At 48.0% G+C, this 26,791-nt stretch overlaps 1 protein-coding gene across 4 annotated transcripts in view; it reads left to right on the forward strand.

Moving 5' to 3' along the window:
• Positions 1 to 26,791, forward strand: part of ASL (argininosuccinate lyase) — a 280,073-nt gene that overhangs the window by 30,660 nt on the left and 222,622 nt on the right. Inside the window, exon 1 of one of the 4 annotated variants that reach the window (XM_069614868.1) lies at positions 16,206 to 16,270. The exons of the other annotated variants lie outside the window; for them this stretch is intronic. The gene's annotated coding sequence lies outside the window, so the exon portion shown is untranslated. Of the gene's footprint in view, positions 1 to 16,205; positions 16,271 to 26,791 lie in introns of those variants that run through there. 4 annotated transcript variants of the gene reach the window in all.

The following is a 26,791-nucleotide window of genomic DNA, read 5'->3' on the forward strand; positions in this document are numbered from 1 at the left end:
CTTTCGACAAACACACCGTATTCCTCAACCCTGTGCAGGACCACTCCGATACCTGGCTTACATTTCACGAGTGGTGCCCCTGGCACTCTGGGTTGTGCCTCTGGCACCCTGGAGTTCCACTATGGGTCCCAGACCCCTGGAATCTCAGATGTGGGTCCCAGGCCCTCTTGTGCTTTTCATATGGATCCCAGACTCTTAGGTTCACTTTCTTAGCTTTCACAAATCTTAATCAAAGTTAATTTCCAGAGATAGACTCACTAGGGATTTTTAGCTTGCTTTTCCATTTTTGTGCAGCTCCCCTTTTTAGGCTCTTTCACTTCTATTTCAAAATTCACACAGCTCCCCTTCACTTTAGAAAACTGCTTTCAATTTTTACAAAGTCTTTTTCTTGTCCGGGGGTCCCTTGCACCCTCTTTAAACTGCAGTTCCCATAATGCCTCTCAACTTTAGGCTATGAAACTTCACATTCAAGGCCTTTGCATAGCTTCCTTTCCTTTCTTGACTTCAATAGTGCCACTCACACTGCACTCCTTTCATTTGGATCAAAGGGCTTTCTCTAAAGCTTTCTTTCACACGTGCACCGGGTTTCACGAAACTCACCAGTCGCTGCGTTATCATCTGCTGGTTTCCGCTGCTCTCAGTGTTGGTACACGGTCTTCTTCACTGCCCCTAGTTCTCCTTAGGAGAACTAGGGGAAACATGCACTCCAGTAGACACAGCCAGCAGGCTGCAATCTGTCTTCTATGGCTCTTTGGAGACACAGCGATTATCAATTCAAAGATCGATTATTGCAATGGCTTACTGGTCGGCACTACAATGGCCAACGTACAGAAGGTGCAGACAATCCAAAATGGAGCTGTCAGAGCAGTGTGTGACCTAGGACGCAGAGACCATGTATCCCATGCTCGGAAGAAGCTGCACTGGCTTCCCGTTCGTCAAAGGGTCCAGTTTAAAGCATCCTGGCTAGTATACAAGTGCCTTGCAGGCATTGCCTGCAGGTACTGTCAGTCACGTATCAAGAGATTGCCATACAGACGAACCCTGTGTTCTAATGATGGGGACCTTCTATCACAACCTCGTTTTCAACTGAAGGCATCAGGGGATCTGAACTTTGAGGCCTGTGAGTCAAGAGTCTGGAACGATCTTCCCCCTATCCATCAGACAACTGCCATTGTCCGCTCAATTTAGGAATGCACTCAAAGCCCGGTCTGTAGGCCTCTTGCCACCACTGACTGGACTGTTACTGTTAATTTCTGCTATCTGTTTTCTGTCTGTATTGTCTGTCGAGCGCTCTGAGGCCTACGGGCGAGTTGGCGCCTTCTAAAAAAATATATTAGAATAGAATAGAACAGCTCCCTAGCCACACTGCAGCCCTTCCTTCCTGATGATGAAACTTATTCTGGGTTGCCAGAGTACTGCAGTCCACCTAGTGTCTGACCAGAAATAATTTGACATCATTGCCTCGGCCTTCAGGGGCTAGATAACTATTCACAGTAAATCTCACCCACAGTATTGCAGTACGCCATGTCTCGAAACCACCCCTCATATGTGACCACTGGGCCTCTCATCCAGGTCTTCGTGATCTAATGCTTTGCTACAAGAAGGCACAGCCCCACCAGCTGATGGATATATTAAGGAACTTCCCTGGTTTAACCGAAGACTCTGATCAGTGGTGAAATTGAAATGTGCAAATCATTCATTTTATTGAATGTCTAAAAATCCTTACTACAAAATGGAAAATTAACGGGACCAGGCTAAAAGGAGTAAATGTGCTTCTGATGCATCACATCTAATACAACTGAAGAAAGTCTCTGGAAATGTATACAAAAAAGTGCAGACGTTTAAAATGTTTGAGTTTCTCAGAGTAAAGAGGTAGCAATACCCTACGAGAGTATACAGATATCCCTTTGTCAATGTAACATCCCTTAAGAATTGCTGCCAGGGGATTGATGGCTACCATGAAAAGTAATGGTGATAAGGGACAACCCTGCATCGTACCACTCTGCAATGCAATTGGGTCGGTGGGTGAGTCAAGCGTTGCTCCTGGTAATTGTTGGTGCCTAACCAGCCAGGCTCCCCTAGGCTAGAAGCAGGAGCTAAATACCTCCCAGAAGTTTCGAACTCTGAAGGAAGTAAATGCTGAAATGTAAAAAGGATGCATTATACAAATATATTCCAGGATCCCAAATGGAAAATACCAGCCGGGTCTGTGGCTCAGTGGACTAATGCATCCACTACAGGGGCCTGTGTTTGACCTCATGGTCACAGGTTCGAATCCTGGCAGGTTCACCCAGCCCTTCATCCTTCTAAGGTCGATAAAATGACAACCAATGTTTGTTACCTAACTCAATGGTAATCTGTCGATAGCGCCACAATACCCCTCTGGGGGTGAACGTGCGCTCTACAGATACACCTGTTATATTATGTTAAACACCCGGACACTCCTGACTAATTCTTTCTTGGTTTCTTAAACAAAAGGAGCCGGAAAAACCGAGCCATAAATAAATACTACAAAGACAACTAGATTATGCAGAACAGTGGAGCGATAAAGAGCGTTGATAACACCACCTTGGCACCACAGATGGACACACCTAAGGATAAGACTCTTTATAAAGTACCAACTGCCAGGGCTGCAGTATCCTTGAATTCCTTGTACCATAACACTGACAGAGAACTGCCCATAATTGGAGTGGGAGGGGGCATTAAACAGTTTATCAGTGTCCCTCAACTCTGAAATTGCAGTATGGTCTGTTTGACCCATAACAAGGACCACCTGTGAATGAGTGCCCAGAAAACATACATTCTATGCGGGAACCTGAATAGCAGTGGGGCAGAAGGTGCTCATTAGATGCACCATCACTTAAAGGAGCACCTGAGGGGGGTGATGGTACAATATTTCGACATCAATCCGTAGGGCGCTTAAGGAGCCCTCAGGAGTATGCCAGGATCTTAAATGCCAGTCGCTAAACCACTAGATTCCCAACCCTACACACAGAGTAGAGCCCAGTGAGGCTCATTCTGTAAATGGTCACATTAGACACCGGGGGTAGCAATGTCCACAGTGGGTGGCGATCGTCCTCCCCGCGCAACCACCGAGAACGCTATACCCTTGACCTAACTTTGAAGTAAGTCGTCTGTAAGTCAAGTCTGTCCAGCTCACCGACAACCAGTACCCTAACCTCCCCCGGACTACCCCGTCTCAAAGGTCAGACTAATTGGCATGTTATAGAGGTATCTGTATTTGCACGTAGTAGGCAGGGCTCCCCTCCCCAATATTAGGGGAGAGAGCCCCAAGAAATAATGTAAGGGCCAGTCATGATGTGATCAGCTTCCCAGACCATCTGCTTCCTTCACCTTCCAGTCAGCGACTTGCATATTTCTGCGAGGCCTGGCTGTCAAAATACTCCTCCCTAGATGGCGATGAGCATGTGAAGCATCCAAGTGTTCCTCCCAGGTTGCAAAATCCAAACCAGGCAGCAGTGCCCCCTACAGTAAGAAAATCCCCACTGCAGGTTCCGTCCAGTGCTAGACAGGCAGGTTGGAAAGCTGGGGATTCTTATTATTTTCAGCTTGCATGCTTAAAGTAGATTTTTTCATTTGCTTTTATTTTAAAGTAGATTTCCTCCAATTAAGTGGGATTATCTTTATGTGTAACTCTTAATGCAAATCATTGTTGCTGGACTTCCAAAACAAGATATAAAAAATCTTCAGAGGGATCGGAATGTGGAAGAATGTTTTCTTATGAGACTCATGCCTTTGTAACGTGTTTCCCCTGGTCTTTACGCACGTGCCTAATAACAAAGGTTTCCATGGCTTTGGGCCTACAGTCTTATGCAGCAGGATTGTTCCTTAACAGCCATCTGACGACCACTGATCCGGCAATCCATGTTGGGGGCCTGCCCTGGACCACCGGGCAGGCCCCATCTGGGTGTCGGCATCACCCGACGCAGTCCTGCTGGGTGGAGATCACGCCGCAAACAATAGAGTGGGGAGCACCCCACTCGCTCCGGACCACCGGAGGGACCCACGTGGCCAGGAGCACCCAGCTCACAGCCGCCCCGGCTCTGAGGGCACCCAGGCCGGGGTGGCATCAGTCAGCCATGATCACATGGCTGGGTACCAGTGAGGGTGGCGTTGCCCAGCAGGGGCGCCAACCTCGTGCAGGGCCCCTTCCCTGGGCCTACTCCATGAGGTGCTGCCCCAGCAGCGACACCCAAAAAGAAATGACACCGGAGTCAGTATGGCTTCGACTGACGAGCCGGAAACGGCTCGTACCTTTTATTAAGTTGGTCTAGTGGCTACTGCCATGTGACCCATTACAACATCCTGGGAGCTACCATGCTCCCAGGAGGGGTGCCATGCAACAATCCAGACATCCTTTTAGTTCAGTTCTGGGTCTATAATTGCTCCTTAACAGCCATCTGGCGACCACTGACCCGACAATCCAGACATCCTTTTAGTACAATTCTGGGTCTGTTACCGTCGCTGGTCTCAACAACGTATGAATGTGGCGCACGCGATCACACACTGCTGGTGTTTGTCATTCATTGTGGCATTTATTTTCTCCACTTATCAAATGTTTAACTTTTTTGACAACCATAGAACCTTAAAGGTCTTTTACGGTTATTTTCATTTTGGTTTGATTTTCATTCGCGACAACATGTTAGTAATAAGTTTTGCAAAATAATTAGTGCATTCCGAGAATAGATTTAAAGATGTTGAAACGAAATTGAATTTGTCGGGAAGCTCGGAACCCACATCTTGAATGCTGTTGTCTGCACATACAAACCTCAATGTCTCTCCGGCTGATCAGATACTTATGAGCTGCTAGGAACTCGAAGTGCTCTTGGAAATCTGACTCCCGGTACAGCACGTAGCGGTTCTCGAGGGCTTACTTTATTCCCTCCCTCAAGGTGTTCTTGGGGCGGTCGCAAAGTTCCACGTGTAGCTTTGCGCCTTGTATTCATTTTTTCAGTGGTTTACTTGCTTCACGCTCCAACAGCACTGTCCTTTTTCGCTGTCTTTCTTTGCTCCCTGGCATTCATTTTAGCGCCTGGCTCCCGGCTCGCTTTCCTGCTTGTGCTTCCTTGTCCATATCTTGCAGTGGCGCCATCTGGCGTTACTGCTTCACCTCACACGTTCACTGTTTCTAGCTGTGCCCTCAACCTCTGCTATGGATTCTGCTCTGTCGTCGATGGTGAATGTCTTCACCTCTGACATTGGCAGACCTCCTCTTGGTTAGCTTGTCTATCTATATTCCCCTTTACTTCATGGCCTAAGTCTCTTCCACAGCACTCTTTGGTTCCCTGGACCACGCCTTACAGTCTACATGTTTTTGCCCCGTTCGTCTTTTCTTCCAGCCAAGGTGCTATGGCTGCTGTCACATGACTGTGAACAGCAAGGAAATACTTCACATGCTATACCATGGTATGAAATGTTCTGTCATACAAGCATACTCATTCATCCACATACCCCATAAGGCCCCTAATATGTCTTAAAGCACGTGTGTTGCTTATCACACATTTAATTTCATCCTGTGCAACACATTGTAGAAATACCTGAATGCATTGTATTCGTTACCAGAGATGTTCAGTAACATCACATGAGGATTTAAGATGGAACTTCTTTCAGCTCGATGCACTTCAGGATTCTGGCTGCTCTGGGCCATGTATTCATTTCAGATTTCTATTTATGAATGTAAGATTGTGCATGGCCGATTCACTGAGGGAAGCATGTTCTGTTTAAGTCACGTCTGGCACACGTTTTGCTTACTTGTGGTGTAACTTGCGCCTGAAAACTGGATTTCTTGTACCGCACATTGTGTGGTGGGAACCTAGGCACAAGTTTCGCCTAACTCCCTAAGGAGCACGCTTTTGGCTTACTGCACAAAAACCCAGACTCATTTAAAAGTGGAAAAGGTCGCTTTAATGTGACAGGCCAAAGCTTACAATCACAACGCATTAACTGGCTCCATGGCCTAACAAACTAAATAGCTATTTGAACAATCAATTAAATAACGTAAACATTTCCCATTTTCCCCCAACAATTAAATAATTAAATAACCCATTTCCTCCCTAATGATCCCTTGGATCCTACCGAATCCTTGCCCCTTTTCCAGGCGTCCCGCTTTCTCCCCAGGGGCCATGCCCCTCCAGGCTCAATACCTGATCCCCCGGGGTGACCTGCTTGTGCAAACAGCGCCACCCCCTCCTTTCCCGTGTCATTCCCCCATTGTGCTTCCCCCCCCCCACATCAAAAGGGGCCATGCCCCCGGCGCCCCGGCCACCTTTGACCCCGAACTCCCCTCTACACCAAACTCCTCTTACCTGTGACCTGCAGCCAGCCTGACCTGCCACATCAGCAACAATATTACACACACTTCCCCGATGCCCAGACCTGTCACACCAAGCTACCATCCCTACCCTCTTAACCGACCCCTAGACCATAAACCCCCCGTCCCCTCCTCCTCATAATCCACTGACGAACTACGCCCCCCATTACATAACCAACTTCCCTAAACAAAATGAAGGGGTGGGAGGGCGGGACAATCGCCAAGTCCTAACCGTCGCCTGTCTCCCGAACCTTCCCTGAGCCCTTAAGTACCCCGGGAGGGGCGCTCTACCCCCCGCGGCCACTCGCTGGCCGTGTGCAGCGCCAAAATACTCCCCGGGGGGAAACGCTACGCGTTCCCCCCGGGGCCCCCCTTTTGGCTTACTGCACAAAAACCCAGACTCATTTAAAAGTGGAAAAGGTCGCTTTAATGTGACAGGCCAAAGCTTACAATCACAACGCATTAACTGGCTCCATGGCCTAACAAACTAAATAGCTATTTGAACAATCAATTAAATAACTTAAACATTTCCCATTTTCCCCCAACAATTAAATAATTAAATAACCCATTTCCTCCCTAATGATCCCTTGGATCCTACCGAATCCTTGCCCCTTTTCCAGGCGTCCCGCTTTCTCCCCAGGGGCCATGCCCCTCCAGGCTCAATACCTGATCCCCCGGGGTGACCTGCTTGTGCAAACAGCGCAACCCCCTCCTTTCCCGTGTCATTCCCCCATTGTGCTTCCCCCCCCCCCCACATCAAAAGGGGCCATGCCCCCGGCACCAGAAAAACCCTCCCACGAGGAGTTCTTTCTGCCCCATCCCCCCCCCCAAACTTTTCCACCTCAAACTTTTTACCCAGTCTCCCAGCCAAAAACTAAGAAGAGCCACCCGTATTCCTCACCCGGTCATTCTCCCCTGCATGCAGAATCACCACCTCTGTAACCCCAAGCGTTCCCTCGTCCCTGCCAATATAGGAAGCAGCTGATCCCCGCCGGCCCCCCCAACCCGTGCCGTCTCACCCCCCCCTTCCTTGTAACTGCACCCCTGTTACCTTCCCAAACCCTCTTTCCCCACTTCCTTCCCAGCCCACTTAACAATTCAATGGCCAACAAATCAAAACTTGCGTCAACTCCCCTTCCTTTCGCGCAGCATCTGAAAAAGAAAATACAAAATCACTGACAAGTCAAAATTATTTCAACAACAGTTGGCCCACCAAATCCTAACCACCTTCCCAACAACCCCATTATCAAACTCCCTGCCGTACCCCTTATATTTCCCAGACCTCCAACGTCCCAATCTTTTCACCTTGTCTTCTGACAAAAACCCAGCCCGGTACCCTCAGATGCTGCGCCCCTCCTAAAGTAATGAGTCCCGAAATCCTCTTCCTTTTCTCCCACTGCCACCAACTCCTTCCGCGATACCCCTAGCACCTGGAACTGGGCATAAGACCTTGCTCCCACGACCCATCCGAAACCACGAGCCCCTTCCCTTCTTATCCGTCTTAGACCTTTTAATCTTGATGTCTAAACCTTCTTCTGTAATTTGAACATCTTCCCACTACAGTCCCACTACCCCCCCTTTTCCCCCCGACCAACTCAAAAACCCTGAAGGCCCCCACACAATAACCACGTAAAAACAAGTCGCAGACAGCTCCCCTACAAGCAATAAACTATTTGTTCCACTTGTTGTGCCCAGTTTATTCCTTTACATTCCTGCATTGTCCCCCCTGCACCGGGGGCCCACGTGCACCCCCGCCCATGCAGGCCCTTTAGTTTATTCCTCCTCACGCCATTGCACCAGGGGCCAAACCTGCACCCCCGTCCATGCAGTCCCTTACATATAACTCTTCAAGCTCCTCGCGTTCATTACCACCTTTTTTTTTTTTTTTTTTTTTTTTTTTTCGCCTGCACCAGGAGCCCTAATGCACCCCCGTCCATGCCGACCCCTTTTCTGCCTTACTCCTCTCCACCGCTGCACCAGGAGCAAACTTGCGCCCCCGTCCATGCAGTTCCTTCCATATCACCATCTTCAAGCTACTTGCGTCCGTTACCACCTGTTTCCCACCTGCACCAGGGGGCCTAGTGCACCCCCGTCCATGCCGACCCCTTTTCTGCCTTACTCCTCTCCACCGCTGCACCAGGAGCAAACCTGCGCCCCCGTCCATGCAGTTCCTTCCATATCACCATCTTCAAGCTACTTGCGTCCGTTACCACCTGTTTCCCACCTGCACCAGGGGGCCTAGTGCACCCCCGTCCATGCCGACCCCTTTTCTGCCTTACTCCTCTCCACCGCTGCACCAGGAGCAAACCTGCGCCCCCGTCCATGCAGTTCCTTCCATATCACCATCTTCAAGCTACTTGCGTCCGTTACCACCTGTTTCCCACCTGCACCAGGGGGCCTAGTGCACCCCCGTCCATGCAGGCCCCCCCCTTTTTTTTTTTTTTTTTTTTTACTCTCCACCGCTGCACCAGGGGCCAAACCTGCGCCCCCGTCCATGCAGACCATTACACCTAAATTCCTCTTCCGGCACCTCGCTTTTCTGTTCCACTTTTTTTAAATTTTTTTTATTTTAGCTGCACCAAGGGCCCTAGTGCACCCCCGTCCATGCAGACCCAACTCCTCACTTCCCCCTGCTGCACCAGAGGCGCTCCCGCACCTCCGTCCATGCAGCCTGAAACCTACTCACCTTGTCGTGCGGCAAGCGTGAGAGCTTCACCCCCGTCGTCCCTGCCCTCCAAACGACAGCTACCTCCCCTTAACAATTACCACCTTTACATCCCCCTTGCGGCCCTCCCCTACCTACGCGTCTTCCTCCTCACCCTTTTCCTGCCCCCTTTTCAGTTGCCCCCAACCATCTTTCATCAAACCTTGTGCCCCCCCCTCCTTTTACATTAAACTGAGCCCGACCTACCAGCACACCCCAATTTACCTGGTATGCGGTCCTTCCCCCCCACTTCCTTGCCCCGCTCCTCGCCCTGACTCACTGTCCCCTGCCTGCAAACACTCTGTAACCGGATGCCGACCCGCACACCTGCTGCACTCGTGTTTAAATTTGCACATCCACCTCGTGCAGCCTCCTTTATTGAACGCCCAACATGCAGTTGAGGGCTGCCCTCCGCCTCCTCCCCCCACCCCCTCATGGGCGGGGCGACCAAGAAAGGGCCGGTAAGGCACAGGCAGCCCACTCGCCGTGTGCAATGTCGGGGCTGGCCTCGTTGGGGCCATCCATTGCAGCCAAAGATCCATATCTATCTCCCCCCCAGACCGCCTGACTGTCCTCCGCCATTCTCGCTCTAAATTCCTCATCATACCTTACCCAAGCAAAGCCCCCAAAGCTCGTGAAAGCCTTCCTTATTACATCCATGTATTTAAGCAGGGCCACGCAACGCTCCGGGAATTTTTCGCAATACACGCTGGCATAAATGATAAACGCCGACGTCCAATTCTCAATGGTCACCGGGACCCTCGGGCGTGAAGCCAGCTCTCTTCCTCTTTAGACCCCTCTTTCGCTCTCACCTCCCTATGCAGCAACTTGAAGACATCCACAAATTCACCTCCCCGTATCTTCTCCCTGGTTGCTGCCATCAAATGTGCCCCCAATGGCTTTGTTATCCCCATGTATGGCAATTTCTTCTCCTTTCCCTTTACCTCCACCTCTTTATCTTTTTCCGCCTGCACCTCGAGCCCCAATGGCTCCACCACCTTGTCCGTTTGGACCTCCACTGAGCAAATGTTCTTTCCAACCCCTTCAGCTCCAAAAGCCTGCACCCCTACTTCCTTCATCACACCTTGTAGACCACCCCGGTCATCCCCCAACCCCCTATTTGTGACCCCTCTCTGCCATGCAGATGACCATTCCCTTTCCCCCTCACCTCTTTCCACGCCTGCCATCTGTGGCCTGGCCTCCACACCGCTGCTCCTCCTCTCCATTCTCAGAGGGCTCCTGCTGCGGGGACAAAACATGTCAGCACAATCGCCCAGCCAATACTTTCCTCGACCCATTTCGCCCCGACCCCCTTGTACTTCCCTTTCCCCGTCCCATCTTGAACTTCTTCTCTCCTCCGCCCTTCCCCTTTCCGCCCTGTAATCCTCAAATTCCCATTGCCCCCCGTATTCATCCCAACCAACTTCATCACCCCTTAAATACCATTGAGGGTGCGGGCTTCTGCCCGAGATGATTTGCAGATCTTCCTCCGAGCCCGGGGCGTCCGCCCCGCCACTCCGCTGACGTCTTCTCGGCGTGGCTGTGGGAACCTCTGTCTGGTCCTCTTCTCTTGGGCGAGGCGTTCCGACCTCCACCCTGACATCCTCATTGCTAGGGGCCGTGCTGTGCCCTCTAGGCTCTCCTTGCGTTGACTGAGGAGGGGCCGTACCAAAACCCTCATCCTCCATCTGCACAGCGGGGGCTGCGCAGCGCCCTCCGCCCCCACTCCTCCTATCCGGGGGGGCCGTTCCGCGCCCCACCCTACCCTCCTCAATTGACGGGGACCTCTCCCTCCTTCTCCCACCCGCGCTCTTCTGCAGGTATTTTCCCCCTCTTCCTCTCTGCCCTGCCACACCCACCTGCCCTCCACCCCTGCCCCCACTGTTGTTCCCTCGGTCTCTACCCACTCGAGCGCTCCCCTCTACCCTGGAGCTATCATACCCTTCCTCCCTTTCTGGCTGACCCCGTGAACTCATTAAACCCCCATCTGCCCTCATGTCTATCTCCCTCCTCATCTTCCTGCCCCTAGATTCCCAAATCTCCCCTATTCCTGCCGTAGGGGTGCAAGCCACCACCGCCGCCAATGCACCATCTGCCGCCGCTCTGCGCTGCGGCCGGCCCCCACCGTTCCCTTCCTCTCCCGTAACTTCCCCTACCGCACTCCCCAATTGGGCTTTAGTTGCCCTGCTAATGATTTCCAGGGCCTTCTTCAAGGCCCCGGCATCCACCAGCCCCTTCTTGCTCGCCCCCCGGCCTGTCATTGTGCACACTAAATTGTGTGTGCCCAGCCAATACAACCCTTAGAAATTGCCACCTGGCTGTGTCCGGAGCGCACCGCACTCCGCACTAACAATCGGGCGCGGCTCCTTTAAACCTGCCGCCCAGCCCCCTATAATGCGCGAGCGTTGGGAAAAACGCCCACGCACGCAGAACGAAACGATCGGAGCGGAGCGGGAGGATCTCAAAAGAGCCCCGCGTAACCAACTCCGCGGATCAGCTGCGGCTCCGCTCCCCCTTTAGCCCCCACCGCTGACACGAACAAAGAGGATGAGTAATCCTCAACCGACAAAAGGACACGGAGCCCCACAAGCCTTTCCCCCGCTCGCGGGCCGCCCACCTGCAGGCACAGGAACCTCGCTAGGCCGAAAGGACACGGAGCCCCAAAAGCCTTTCCCCCGCTCGCGGGCCGCCCGCCTGAAAGCACAGGAACCTAGATAGGCCGGTAAGCCGAGAGGGGTGTCTTATTTACGGCACCCCTCCTACCCAGCTACCTAAACCAACTTTTACTTTTATTTTTTTATTTTTTTTTTATTTTTTTTTTTTTAATAATTACCTACCCGCCCTCTCGCTCCCTAGATCCCCTATCTCACCTGCACTAACCGACAGCTAGGCCCGGGGACACAGGGAAGGCTCGGGAGAAGGCAACGGGACATGTGCAATCGCCAAGTCCTAACCGTCGCCTGTCTCCCGAACCTTCCCTGAGCCCTTAAGTACCCCGGGAGGGGCGCTCTACCCCCCGCGGCCACTCGCTGGCCGTGTGCAGCGCCAAAATACTCCCCGGGGGGAAACGCTACGCGTTCCCCCCCGGGGCCCCCCTTATGCCTGGCAGCCACTGGTGGAAGATTCGCCCATGGACATTCCTGGGCAAATTCAGTCATACTTACTATTTTGCCAAAACACTGTTCATGCCTCAAACGTTTTTTTTTCCCATTCACACATCGACTTCTCACGTCCAACCCACATATTTCTAGGCACACGTTTTCACTTTTACACACTCACGGTTACCCTATGAACTGTTAGAGTTAAGTTAAACATTAAAGGCTTTTGGCGGCTGGTTTTCCTGTTAAAAAATATGTGATCCGCATGGTATTATGCAGTCTACTTCCCCTGGTTTTAATCGATCATGCAAAACCCAATTAGCAATCTTGTACCCATTGGTAGCCTGAAGTTTCGGTTATCCTAATTTGCCACTCCTTCACTAAGTACTTGGAGTAAAGCCATCACAGTTACTTTTCCCCCAGGATTCAAACCGAAACCTGGAAAAAAATCATGCTGTTGTATGTCTGGTGTCCGAGTGAATAGATGCGAAACATGTTTTATTTCTTAGAAGATCTACAATGTTGCAAGTTGTTTTTCCGCTCTTGGTCAAGTTGCAGTTTGTAGCCTTCTTTCCTGCGAATAAGCCACGATTGATGCATTTGGGGCTATGGGCCCTTAGCACATAGAGGGGAAGGAAGTGATTTCTACCTCTGCTCTTTAGAAAGCGGGGCAGGAACCTCACTTTGCTTTCATAGAGTTGTTTACAGATTTCGGCTTCCGGCCCTACATCCTAATTGAGACTACCACCAGTGGCTGGAGATGAAACCCCATTTTATTTTAAGTCGTTTCGGATAACTACACTCTAGTAATGTAGCATCAGGATTTTGTATTCATTCAGAGTTGTATGAAGAATCCTGACCATCCTGAGGCACAGAGCTGGAAGGGTAGACCAGCCAGCTGGTTGAGTCACTGTTGCAGCAATCTGTGCATTATATGCAAGCCAATGTCTCTGTTAAAATGCTTGAAGAGTGGACTCGGCACCTTTATTTTATTCTGAAAATGGGGAATCCTGCATGTTTTTGCAAACCTGTTGCTATCAGATTTCTTTTATAGTGTCAGGTTGATCAATCATGCGAGTTGGTGGTTTGCAAGTCACATTCATGGTTTTAAGTCACATTTATTAAAGAGGGTACTCGTTTAGCCCTCAAAGCACAACTAAGCTGAAAGAATTGTAGGTTTGTTCTAAACGTGAACATGGAACAAGAAGAGACTCTGCTGTCTACATTGTAAACTGTGGAACCAGGACTCCAATCACGGCTTCCGACTTGACAGAGTATTCGGAACATTCCTCTCTGGCCATGTGTGCAGGGGGTGACTGGCAACTAGGCAACACAGTACCTTCAAGTCCTCTTGACTCTTATATGGCTAATCTTGGCAGCAGCAAATGCCGCATTGAGAGGAGCAGGGTGGATAAGGTAAAGTAGACATTTTATAACTTTCAAAAATGCAATATCCACACAATATATTACTGAATATATATCTGCAGGTTTGCTGTGTTACTTTGTAAAATTGATAGTTCAGTCTCTGAGCCCTTCCACGTTAAAGTCACTGGGAGAGTATAAGGTCAACCAGATCCTCCTGACCTTAAAGTTGAACAAGTTAGGATTAGTAAACAAATAGTTCTGCAAGAAAAGTGCAGTTGTGAGCAGGGGACGAGCAAAGGACAAGTGCCGATGCCCCAAAGGATTGCAGTTCAGCTTTTTGTGGCGTGTACATCTCCCAGAGTCAGAGCAGACAGTGCATATATACATGATGTGCGTCATACGACGCGTGTGTTCAACGTTCAGCAAGGAAAGTGCAGTTGTAAACTGAAGACGAACAGAGGATGAGTGCCGGTGCTCTAAAGGACTGTAGCTCTGCTGTTTATAGAGCTTATAGCTCCCGTCGTCGAAGGGGGCAGAGCACATGTATTATGCGCATCGTGCACTCCCAGTGCTGCAAGCAAAGTGCAGTTGTGACCGGTTTGGAGCTTTTGAGCAGTTGAGTGGATACTTTCCTGGGTGAGTACTGCACAATCTTTGTAAATTACCAATTAACCCTGTACCTAACCAAGCAATTCCACGGCAGCCTGCTCTGGTTAACCCCCCCTCACACAACTCTAGTAAGCCCGCGCAAAAATCACAACATTCTGAAGTTAAAGGAAAATGCAACACACCACCACAACTTTGCTTTCTCCGCCTCCATCAGCCCCTTTGACCAGTCCCTCACTCAAGCTCTATAACTCTTCCTGACAGGGGCGTAGGAGACCCATAAAATCTGGGGGTGGGAGGGACAGGGGAAACCTTGGGACTTTTCTTTTTTTTATTTTTTTATTGTTTTTTAGTCAAAGAACTCGACTTCGCAAAATTAAAATAGCAGTACGTATTAAATCACATATATCACTGTATAAAACAAGAGAAAAGAAAAAAAGAAAACAGAAGAAAATTAAGAAAAAGAAAAGCAGTTCAGTCAGAGTACAAAATCCTTTTACTTGGTGTCTCACTTCAAAAGGCTCAGGTAACGTAAAAATGTTACAACTTACTTCCCAGGTCAAAAGGCTTTCTTGGCCTGCGCATAGCTCGTCCCAAAAAGATTGGGTGTCCACCCACCATTCCTAGCTTGTCCACAAATCTCACAAACTGTACAACCCTCTTAACGGGGGTGTGGGGTGGAGGGGGGCTTTGCTGCAGACACAAATCACAAAGTAAAATGATTTGTCAATTTTGTAGTGAGTGATGATTACACACTAGGGGAGGTCACCTGTTGAATCTCTCAGACTGGCGACTGTAAAAGGTGCCGCATTCAGAGATGTAGCAATATACAAGGCATAGTAATATTGAAAGGTAGAGGAAGTGTCATAGTGAAAGACGCATAATATGGTACTGGTGAAAAACACACGTTATGGTGATAGTGAACGCTGCAAGCTTCGGTGGGAGTAAAAGTAGCGGGTGCTGTTAAAGCATGCAGTGCATGTGATAGTGAATGGTGCACGGTGTGATGCGAGTAAAAGGTGGTGGCGCCAGTGAAAAATGCAACAATGCTATATGTGGTGATTGCAAATAATGCAAGGTGTGATGCAAGTAAAAGGTGAAAGGTGCAGAAAATGGTGATCATGATCAGTGTCGGGCCTGGTGATGAAGAACGTTGCTGAATGTGTGGTGATGGTGAAAGGAGCAAAATTTGGAAATATGAAAAGGTGCAGAATGTGCGGATAACGAAAGATACATGATGTGAATATATTCAATGGTACACAGGATGCAGAGCTGTGAAAGGTGCTGGTTCAGGATGTGATGATAGTGAGGGATGCAAGGAGTGATGGGAATAAAAAATGGCAGCCTGGCAGGTACTAGATGTGGTGATCGCAAATGGCATCAGGCATGGTGATTAAGAAAGTTGGAGGATGTGGTGATGGCGGTAGTTCTAAGATATTTTGGGGCATGTGGTGGCCGTGAAAAGAAAACTAAAATCCAGCCTGCAAAATGCAGATCACCCTCGCTGTCAAAATAAATTGCACTGTGAAAGTATGTGAAAGTATTTAAAATTGCATTGTGAAACCTAGGCCTTTTCCCCCACTATTCAGGACTCTCAAACTTAGGCGTGTTTTCTCCTGCTTTAAAATTGCATTATGAAACCTAGGCCTTTTCCCCCACTATTCAGTACTCTCAAACATAGGCATGTTTTATCCTGCTTTAAAATTGCATTGTGAAACCTAGGCCTTTTCCCCCACTATTCAGGACTCTCAAACATAGGTGTGTTTTTCTACTGCTTTAAAATTGTATTGTGAAATTATTTAAAATTGCATTGTGAACCATAGGCCTTTTTTCCCCACTATTCAGGACTCTCAAACTTAGGTGTGTTTTCTCCTGCTTTAAAATTGCATTGTGAAAGTATTTAAAATTGCATTGTGAACCCTAAGCCTTTTTTCCCCACTATTCAGGACTCTCAAACTTAGGTATGTTTTCTCCTGCTTTAAAATTGCATTGTGAAAGTATTTAAAATTACATTGTGAAACCTGGGCCTTTTCCCCACTATTCAGGAATCTCAAACATAGTTTTTTCTCTTGTTTTAAAATTGCATCGTGAAACCTACAAGCGAAAGCAACGGTTGATTAGAAAATAAGCAGAGCAACAGAAAGCATTGCATGGAAGAAGGTAGCTGTAGGTTTTGCAACAACGCTTCTATTTCACCAGAAAGTCTACTTTCCAAATTAAGGTTTTAAAGTCACTTGCAGTGATTCTTTCTCGTCCTTTTTTGCCTTTGTTTTTTAGTTTGGGTGATTCGACACCTATAAGACAAAACTATTGCGTTAGAGTACAGATAGGGAGAAATACCATATGAGGAGGGACACAGAGGGCCTGATTCATGGAATTTTTTGCCAGGTTCAAAGTGGCCATGCACTGCTGAAAAGTGACTTTGTGCTGCCGACACATACCCTTATTCATGGAACTATGCAAAGTGTACTTTTGCTGTGCAAAGTCAGTGCACAGTCATTTTGTACTGCAAAAACGACTTTGCACCCCAAAAATACACTTTGCATAGTTCCATGAATCAGGCCTTGTCGGTAGTGCAAAATCACTTTTCAGCAGTGCAAACTCACTGAACCGTGCAAAAAATTCCATGAATCAGGCCCATAGCCTATAGGTGTTGTTTGGTTATTTGCCCACCGATTGATTGATATTTTATTTCTATCGCGCTCGTACACAAGTGTTTCAGAGCGCAACAAGGCAAGTGAGGGGAACAGGGGAGAACAAAACAGCGATCTTACTAGGCCCAGTGACATTGAGAACGCGCAAGTGCATGGGAGAGGTGGGAGGGGAAAAGTGCATAGAAGGGGGGAGAGGTGGAAAGTGCGAAGCAGAGGAGAAACAGATAAATAACAATAAAAAAAATAATAAAGGCAACAAACAGTGGAATGCAGCCAGCAATTTGCAAGTGCTAGGTTTAAGGCAGCAGACAGGGTAGGTCTGATAAGTGCAGGAAGAAAAAGTGGGGACTGTGTGGGTACAGATACAGACCCCAGTGCAAGGGCCCGGAGGCAGTGCGGGAGGGTGGCAGGTTGAGCAGGTACCTGGGCCCAAAAGTCAGAGGGTGACAAGGTGCAGGGTGCCAAGAGAGAACAGATCACCAGGGGAGAGGGGGAGTGAAGGCAGAAGAAAAGAGGAAGGTCTTGAGGTGCTTCCGGAGATGGTGCTCCTCAAGTTTTAGAGTGGCAGGGAGGCTGTTCCAGAGGGAGGCCCCAGCCAAAGACAGAGATCTACCCCCAGCTCGTTTCTTAGAAAAACGACTGACCCTGAGTGAGTTGGAGGTAGAGGAGCGAAGAGCTCAAGAGGGGAGGTATTTGCGGAGGGATAGCTGAAGGTATTTTGGACCCAGGCCCCAGAAAGCTTTGTGGACAATGCCGAGGGTTTTGAATTGTGAGCCAGTGGAGAGATTTCAGAGCTGGAGAGATACGATCCCAGGGCTTGAGGCCAAGGACAAGTCTCGCAGTCCTGTTCTGGATTAGTTGCAGAGGGCGGAGAGTAGAGGCAGGTAGATTTAGAAAGAGGCTGTTACAATAGTCCAAGCTAGAGAGAACCAGCGCTTGAGATACCATGAGCTTCTGGGGGAAGGAGTGGAAAGGCAGAGTACCTCTGAGGAGGTGCAGTCGGAAATTTGACTTTTTAGAGACCTCAGAGATGTGGGCGGAGAAGGAAAGGGTGGAGCCAAAGATGACCCCGAGGTTCTGAGCCTCGCAGGTGGGGGGTAGGAGGAGGGCCAAGGGAGGCTGACCAGAGAGTGAGGGGAAAGGATGGTGGAGGTGTGCCAATGAGGAGGATCCCCGTCTTGCTGGCATTCAGACCAAGATCATTGGCGGCACACCAATCTTGAATGGCAGTTAGGCAATCAGAGATGAGAGAGGGAGAGGAGGTGGCAGAGGGCAGCCTGAAAATGAGTTGAGTGTCATCAGCGAAGCACTGGAAATTTGAGCAGAAAATGGCAATGAAGTGGGCGAGAGTTGCCAGGTATTGGTTGAAAAGCCAGGGCGAGAGGTTAGACCCCTGGGGAACACCCCAGGTAGAGAGGAAGATAGATGAAAGGAAGGACCCAAGTTGGACCTGGGAGGGTCGATCTGAGAGGAAAGAGGTCAGCCAGGCCAGAGCCTGATCAGTGATGCCCAGGTTTTCACGGAGACGGTTGAGCAGGATGGTATGGTTGACCGTGTCGAAGGCAGAAGAGAGATCGAGGAGGATGAGGACAGAGGGAATGTTAGAGTCAAGGTTGGTGAGCAGATCTTCACGAATATTGAGGAGCGCAGTTTCCGTGCTTCTGGCAGCTCTGAAGCCAGACTGGTGGTCATGGAGACAGCCAACAGAATTGGAATGAAGGTTAAGCTGAGAGATCGCCAACTTTTCCAGGAGTTTGCCAAGAAAGGGAGTAATGGAAATTGGGCGATAGTTAGCTGGACAAGAAGGATCAGCTGTGGGTTTCTTGAGAAGAGGATGCACCAAGCAGTGCTTCAGATTGACTGCCCATGGCCGTGCTAATCCCTATGACCATTCCCACCCAGTACCTGCCCCTCCCGCTCGAAATACCTATCCATGGGGCCTCTTTCAGCTTGCTTTATTCTAGCCTTACTATCAAACTTTGCACTTAAAGTGCATGCCTTTTTTATTTTATTTTTTATTAATTTTTTTAAACCAATCTTCTGAGAGTTAATGACTTAATTGGAGTTGTAAGCGTGCAACTGGTGTAATGTCTTAACCAGGTCTGCCTTCAGGCATTCGATTTATAAGCACTCTGCTGTCCTTTGCTGAAGTCCTGTTAAGATCAAGCATTGGCAAAGCCAAACGTTTTTACTTGTGTATACGTATTAGGCATTTGCCAGGTACTGCTATTACATGCCGAGGTACTGACACCATTTTGCACCTGCTACCATCAATGGGCAGTTAATACCACTATGGTTGTGCCTGGCATGCGCCTTTTCCATGTCTACACAAAAGTCCAAACTTTTGGCTTTGCTGGTGCTTGTTGTTCGCATGCAAACGCCTGCTAAGTTTTAATTACGCATGTCGCCCCTCCACTGTGCTTACACATGTTTATCAACGCTGTGTGTGGCTCTGCCCTGGCCACTATCAACCATTCTCTTTGGAACTGTACCTTATACAGTCATCATAGTAGCTACACTACTGCTTTACCTCCACTTGGTATGCCCGTTTCATTTACCCTAGTGTCATGTGGCATTCATTTGGCCACTGACACTCAATTAATGTTGCTACTGTAAAGAAGTCGGTTCACCATTATTATCACACCCCGGTAATATCATAGCACAGTTAATTACCAACTATTCCCATCTCCGGCTGCAAAGAGCCAAACTCGCTGAAAGAGCAAACAAACACAAAGAGCTATAGGTCCTGAAATATTTAGCACTTAATGAACACACGTACAACACAAAATTAATCCACATTTTTTTTTATAGATTACAGCATTTAATAACGAATATTCACAAATAGAAATGCCAACCGCACAGGGACAGGCATGGTTTTGGATACACGTTCAAAACGAGTGACTAAAATGCCCAACTCACTGACATAGACATAATGCGACAGGACTGACGGTTTTAGTCATAAAGTCACCGACCAATAGCAAACGCGCCAATCAGGGCAGACTGTCTGCAGCTTCTTCTCGTCGCAATCTTGCGCAAAAAGAGTTCTTTCCACAAGTCCCTCATACACAAAAATATAACAAAGAGATGCTCTCCTCGGGACCAATGAAATCAGTGACAGGCCCGTGAATGGTGCGGGTTGTGTTGTTAATGAAGGGCGCAGGATGTGATTGTAAAAGTGGTGGCTTGGGATTATGGCAAAAGATGCACGTGTCAAGCTCGGCAATGGTGCATGACGTAGTGATGGTGAAAAAGCTGCAGAATCGGGTGACGGTGAAAGGAGCAGGCTGTGAAAATACTTAGTAATACATTATACATATTTGAAGGTGTAAGATGCAGAGTGGTGAAAGGTGCTAGTGCAAGTTAGCGGGTGCGAGATGGTTCAAAAGAGGCAGCAGGCGCTCCTCTCTAGAAAGAACATGTCATGATAACCCGTTCTGAGATGAGAGTTCGCAGCCATCTGCTTTTTGCTCACTGTACCTTTCACAGATGGGAAATATCCATTTGCATATCAGTCTTTGTCCCGTCCACATGGGCCGTCCAGCACCGAAATGCTATGGCAATTCCTCTCTGAACAAGAGTACCAACAACAACCCCATACACGTGTTTCAGCCTTGTTGGGCTTCATCAGTGAGGTGAAGCTGTGCCTCTCTTAGCACAGTGAGCAGGGAGTCCACGTCTGGTTGCCCCCAGGTAACTCTCAGGGTGACCAACCCCAAGTTCCTTGCAAATATTTTAAAAAAGGCAGCAGACGGTCCTCTCTAGAAAGAACATGGCATGATAACCGGTTCTGAGATGAGAGTTTGCAGCACATGCTTTTTGCTCACGGTACCTTTCACAGATGGGAAATATCCATTTACATATCAGTCTTTGTCCCGTCCACATGGGCCATCCAGCACCGAAATGCTATGGCAATTCCTCTCTGAACAAGAGTACCAAAAGCAACCCAATACACATGTTTCAGCCTTGTGCGAGATGGTGCAAGGTACTGGATGTGTTGGTAACACCTGCTGATGACACACAAAATGTCTTACCTTGGGGATCTTGGAGTTGGCATATCCGCCATCGTGTCTCGTAGTACCGAACTGAATCATCCACCACGTCCACTTTGCAGGAGTCGGGACTCGCAGCAGGAGGCTGGGGCAGGCAGCAGGGAGCAGCAGCAGTCACCGCCACTGACGATTAAGGCCCACACGAAGCAGCACGCGTCGCTGCCTGCTGCTAGTGTGAAGGTGAGGACTGGAGGAGGCTGGCAAGTTGCGCAGGCGCACTGTGCACTCCAGGCAGGGCTGGGCTGGAAGTGGCACATGCCGTATTCCTCGGGGGTGGCGGAGGAGGGGAACACGCACAAGCAAGAGTTGTTGTCAACAACTCTTGCTCATGGTCCTGCGTCGTTCTCCTCTCCTCCCCTCCCCCACCCCACTGTTGTTGTAAATCATGATGGAAACTATCGCAGCGGATTCGGATAGAATGAATCCATGGCCCGCGCCTGCTGATCATGGCACATGTTGCTGCAGAGCAGTGCTGACAGGGCAGATCAGGACACACAAACTGGGGGGGAAACTGGGGAGGATAAATGCCATTGTATCCCGCCACTTAAGATTGTGGGGGGGATTTGTCCCCCCGTCTCCCCATGTCATACGCCCATGTGTGGCCAAATTGCGCTCCCTCAATCTTTCTTTAGTCAAAGCTTCTACTGACACCTACAGTATGTTTGACAGCACAAAGCACAGTGCCACCTCGTTTAACTCACAGAGCTGGCCCCACAACAAGATCGACACATGTGCCCAGGACATTTCTAAATAGTCTGAAGCTCTTAAGAAAAACATGCACCTTGAAATACCAGGCCTTGCTTGCAGGGTGGGCCTTTACCGGCGGTAGCACCCAGGCAACAAATCAACACTCCCCACCCTTGAGCGCACCTGGTCACGCCAGGGGGAGGGGACTGCGGGGCGGGGATAATTCAATATGCGCCAATGTGAAAGAATCAGCAACCTATTGTTATTAAATTAGCCCTGCTCCCGAGAGCGGGCACATTTAATATCAATAGGGTACCTACCTGGACTTATCCCACCACCCAGCTCGGGGGACAACTTGAAAGACTCCCCCGAGCTGGCGTGGGGGGTGCTAATGGCGCCCCGTGCAGTCGCCCGGGCGCCCCTGCCCTAAGGCCGGCCCTGCTTGCTTGTCCCATATAACAACTTTAATCCTATTTTTTGAGAGGGTGGGGGGGATTTATTCAATGCTACATGCTCAATGCGTCAATGTTGTTTTTGCTTTAAAGGGGGGGCTATACCACATTTATTTTTATTTGATCATTCCACCTTAACTCTTTTCATTTTGTTGAAAAAAACTAGCACTAAAAATGTTACTTATCTGCCAATAAAAAGACGTAATATCGAAATAATGACATGTGACTTTTTCGGTTCGAAGCGTTGTCCTCTGCTAATTTTCTCAGTGCATGTTACAGCGCCTCAATGCCCTTGAGCTGTTGGTGCGCTTTACAAATGTAAAAAATAACTAAATAAATGTTTTTATTTGATTTTTTCATAAAATGGGGGTGACCTCCTGAACCCCTATTTCCTCCGTCTGTTATTTCCTACCTGTTTTTCTGCGTGTGTTTTTACTGTAGTAAATGTGTCCATCGTTAAACATGCACCAAATAAAATGTGCTAGAAAAAGCCACGATTGATATTGTTTAAAACCTTTTTCAGGTAATCTTGTGCGGCCATGGAAGGATATCTGAGCCAGGCATAGGCTACTATATTGAGCTCTATCCACAAGCAGGACTAGTGCTTTAAATGGAAATAAATACAGAAAAAGACACAAGGGCCCTCATTACAGGCTTGCCGGTATTTGTGTCCTTTTCTATCTGTCTTTCTCCCCACACTTCCACCTCCACTGTCTGATTCCCCACGCTTCCAGTTCAGTCCTGTTCTCACACCCTCCTTAACTCTCTGTGTGAGACACTTTTTTTTTTTCTGACCTCAGCCTTGGGAGTGCTGTGGGGAGCAGTGCAGACAGGGCAGCTCAGGACACACAAACTGGGGGAGAAACTGGGGGGGATAAATACCATTGTATCCCCCCACTTAAGATTGTGGGGGGGGGGATTTGTCCCCCCCCGTCCCTCCATGTCCTACCCCCATGCTTCTTGATAAAAATACACACATTTCAGGAAGTCCGCCATGCTCATAACGAGGATTCAGAATCGATCTACACCTATGCCTTTGTCATCCCAACAACGGACCGAGTCCACACAGCATCTGACGAGCTTGCGGCCTACTTCCCTATTTGTACTAAATGTTGTTTTCAATTCGCTGGTGCGTCTTAATGAAAATATAAACGCAGATTAGAGAGAACGCAAGTCAATGTTGAATTTGATGAATCTTTAAATATCCTTGCTGGAGGTTTTTATTCTCACACAGATTAAGGATATCCTATCAACTTGAAAGACCAAGACGAAACAAGGAACACCAATACATGTAATTCCTTGAAATTCCATTAACCTGAAAGTTACTTCAGACGGAGAGGGAAATATCAATACACCCAAGTTTGTCACCTATTTGAACATAGAACACAATAGTATTCTTGGAACTTGGGCAGCCTCCTTATTCGCTAACCATCCAGAATCTCCTCAAAAACAAGATCTTATCATTTTTATGCAAAACAAACAACGTTGTTGTTCTGTATCGCAAGGGAAAAAAATCAAAGAATATCAAAAAATTGTCACAAATAAAATGCTTATGCAATCTACAGAAGAGGTCAACAGAGTTAAAACCTATAGAGGAAGAACCTGTACCGCTTATTAAAGAGAAAACTAAAAGAAAAAAGAACTCTACTAAATTAAACAAGACCAGTATTAGCTCTCCACAAGTAGAATCAATTGTATTTTATCTGGCCCCGATGGCAGAATCTCATGATCAGGAACTTAATGTCTGATCGACTGTAAGCAAACCCAAATTGCAGAATGTATCAACTTACACAGATGACGAGTCAGAACCTGTACAATTACTTTAGTCTGGTTTACAAAGAAATTTACCCTTGGTGCTTTTTCACCCCAAGAACCTAAGTTTTCCACCCTGGTGCAAATATGTAATGACTTTGCTGGAACAATAAGAAAGCTGCTTCCTCTTAATTCTTCTGTTTAATCAACTAGAAACACCTGCCTTCATTGACAAACTGTTAAGGTCTAGTGTTTGTTTTTTATCCAGAGAAAGAAGTGATTTTAAAACAAACCAACATCCTATCTTTGTTTTATGATATACCTCGTTTACGTTTCATAAACTAGAGATATTACTCAAGTGGGATTTGTAAATGAAAAAAAGACTATATATTTTGATTTTACATATCCCTTCTCTTTTGATTTTTGAAACAGTAATGACAGAGGCTCCTGCTCTTTTGCTTATGTGTTATGACTTATTTCCAGTTAAAGAACAAAGCATTAACACTAAATATTGTTTTATTACTAGGAAAGCGAATAGAGAACCTATTGTATCCCATGCCACTACATCACTAAAGATACGTTAGTTATGAAAGATGTGTTCCCTTACCAAGTAAGGTTTATTTTTTAGATGCAAATTCTAAGGCAGAAGAATCCAAGACATAATACTAGACATAGTTGCCAACTGTGCTCCAGGTTTCTAATAATAAAGATTTGATGAAGAACCAGCACCTTTGTTACACACTAGATAAAAATTCTATTGTGGAACACTTGGATATTTACATGTCTTTTTAGGGACTTAGAAGGTCTCCTCAGTATAAAGGATTTTGATATCCCCCTTTTACAAATTCGGTTGAGAAACTCCTCAACTTGTTGGCTACAAAGATTACTTAAAAGTTGCTGTGATGGTTCCAGGGAGATTGTTTGCTCTCCCCAAGGGGATAGAGACTCTGATTTCCACTACCCCCCATTACTAACACCTTTGTAGGGTATTTAGAGGCTAGGTTTTATAATAGCCCTATACACCCTTTACTAATTATTATTATTTTGTCCAAAGCTAGCCCACAGGCATCAGGCCGCTAACAAAACAAGACCAACAGAAACACACATAGCAAGACATAGCAATCTTTTTAAAGAAAACAGCCAGAGCATTAAAAAGTTCAATCAGTGGAACACATGCAAACAACATAATATACAAAATGGGCTAATCGTTCCAAACCATATAAGAGCATTGCACAGAGTTAACTATCAATTTCAAATTAGATGGGCCATGGCAAATGTCTTTCTAAATGCTAAGAAAATATGGGAGATTGGTGCCACCACATCCCACCAACACTCAATCTCTATTTTCCTGCATGCTCCAACCATCTAGTTTAATGCACTGAAGGACCTTAAAGTCTGAGGTTCTAGTAATCCCGGGCCCAGTTTTTTGGCAAAGCCATGCCATTGCTTCCTTGGGCTTGTTTCCTGCCTGCTTCTCCACGTTGGTAATTAAGAAGTTTCTTTTGTCCATAACTAATTCTTTCAAAATCTTGTCCTCAATCATAGGCATATGGGTTTTGCCTACACGCAGATCCTTTGCACAGCAAGTCTTGGTGATTGACTTGGTGTCTTACCTTACCTGCGCCCAATTACCTGCAAAGACAAAGAGGGAAGAGTGAGCTAGCCCTCTGGAGGAGCATCCCAGAAAACAACAATCATGGAACACTCTGAGCAGGCCCCGTAGAGTACAACCATGCCAAGGAGGCCAAAGGAGGTGTGGCCAGCGAGAGAAGAACGGCAGTCTCGGCGGGCAGGATCGTGACATGCAGCAGGATACTGCAGTGAGGCGCAGGGGACGGCAGGCTGGTGCAGCTGCGAGAACGAAGATGATCTTTGGGAAGTCAACGCAAATCCCAGCTGAACTGTCCTGGAAGCGACTCCACAGAGACCGAGATGCACGACCGAGGCAGAAGATCCTCAGAAGGCCGACGCCGAGCCCAACTGAACCGTTACGTAAGCAACTCCATCGTGACCGAGAAGTTGCAAGACCGAGGGACAAGAGCATCGGAAAGGCCCACAAGGTGCCTGACTGAAAAGTCACTTAAGCAACTCTGCAGCGACCGAGAAACTGCAACAATGGAGAAGAATCCTTGAAGGTAGACATGGAGCACAGTTGATAAGTCACGTGAGCGGCTTTGTGACGATCAGAACACTGCTCGAGGCAGTCAGGTAAACTGTGGCTCCAGTGGAAAGGGAGTCAGGAGAGACCAAGAGAAAGAGGGAGAAGAACCCAGCCTGGCAAAAAGAGCGGAGGGAGAGAGCGGAGGGAGAGAGCGGAGGGAGAGAGCGGAGGGAGAGAGCGGAGGGAGAGAGCGGAGGGAGAGAGCGGAGGGAGAGAGCGGAGGGAGAGAGCGGAGGGAGAGAGTGGAGGGAGAGACGGACGGAGAGGGAGCCCCAGAGTGCGCAAGAAACAGTGAAAGAAACCCAGAGTGGGACAAGACAAAGAAAACCCAGAGTGGGGGAGTTGGAAAACAAAACGTCCCCAGAGAGCAGATAGACTGATAGAATGATAGAAGAAGGGAGGAAGAAGGACTGAAAGAAACCCTGAAGAGACAGAGCTAGAGAAAGAGAGAGAGAGAGAGAGAGAGAGAGAGAGAGAGAGAATGAACACAATCTGTCTGGAACTTGCTGGAATTTGACCTATAGGCAAAAGCCTTTTACTAAATGGGGGACATGGTTGGGGTCAGAAGCCAGCAGTCACCCCTTTCAGTTAATAGTTCTCAAAATCCCTCTTGGTTGTTTTGTTGTTTTCTTTAATAGGTAAAGTGGTTCGGCTAGAATAGTATTCCTGACAGAGGACTGTATTATAATTTTGTATGACAACCACTCTTTTGACTTTCTTCTTTTGTAGAAGAGGGATTGGATTTGTAGTGTTTGGGAAAGAGGGCTTTGGATTTGGAAAGAAATTAAAAAAAAATCTTGACCAATGCCTTCTGTCTGTCCCGAGTCCTGATTCTGACCTACCACACTGCTCAGAAAGATCCCAGGAGTCACCCTTTTGGTGGGCCAATAATCGCTATCAGAAAGGATATTGTCATCTTGTCGCACAGTTTG

Source organism: Ambystoma mexicanum, chromosome 9, assembly GCF_040938575.1.
Source record: "Ambystoma mexicanum isolate Mex_15411 chromosome 9, UKY_AmexF1_1, whole genome shotgun sequence".
Taxonomy (NCBI): domain Eukaryota; kingdom Metazoa; phylum Chordata; class Amphibia; order Caudata; family Ambystomatidae; genus Ambystoma; species Ambystoma mexicanum.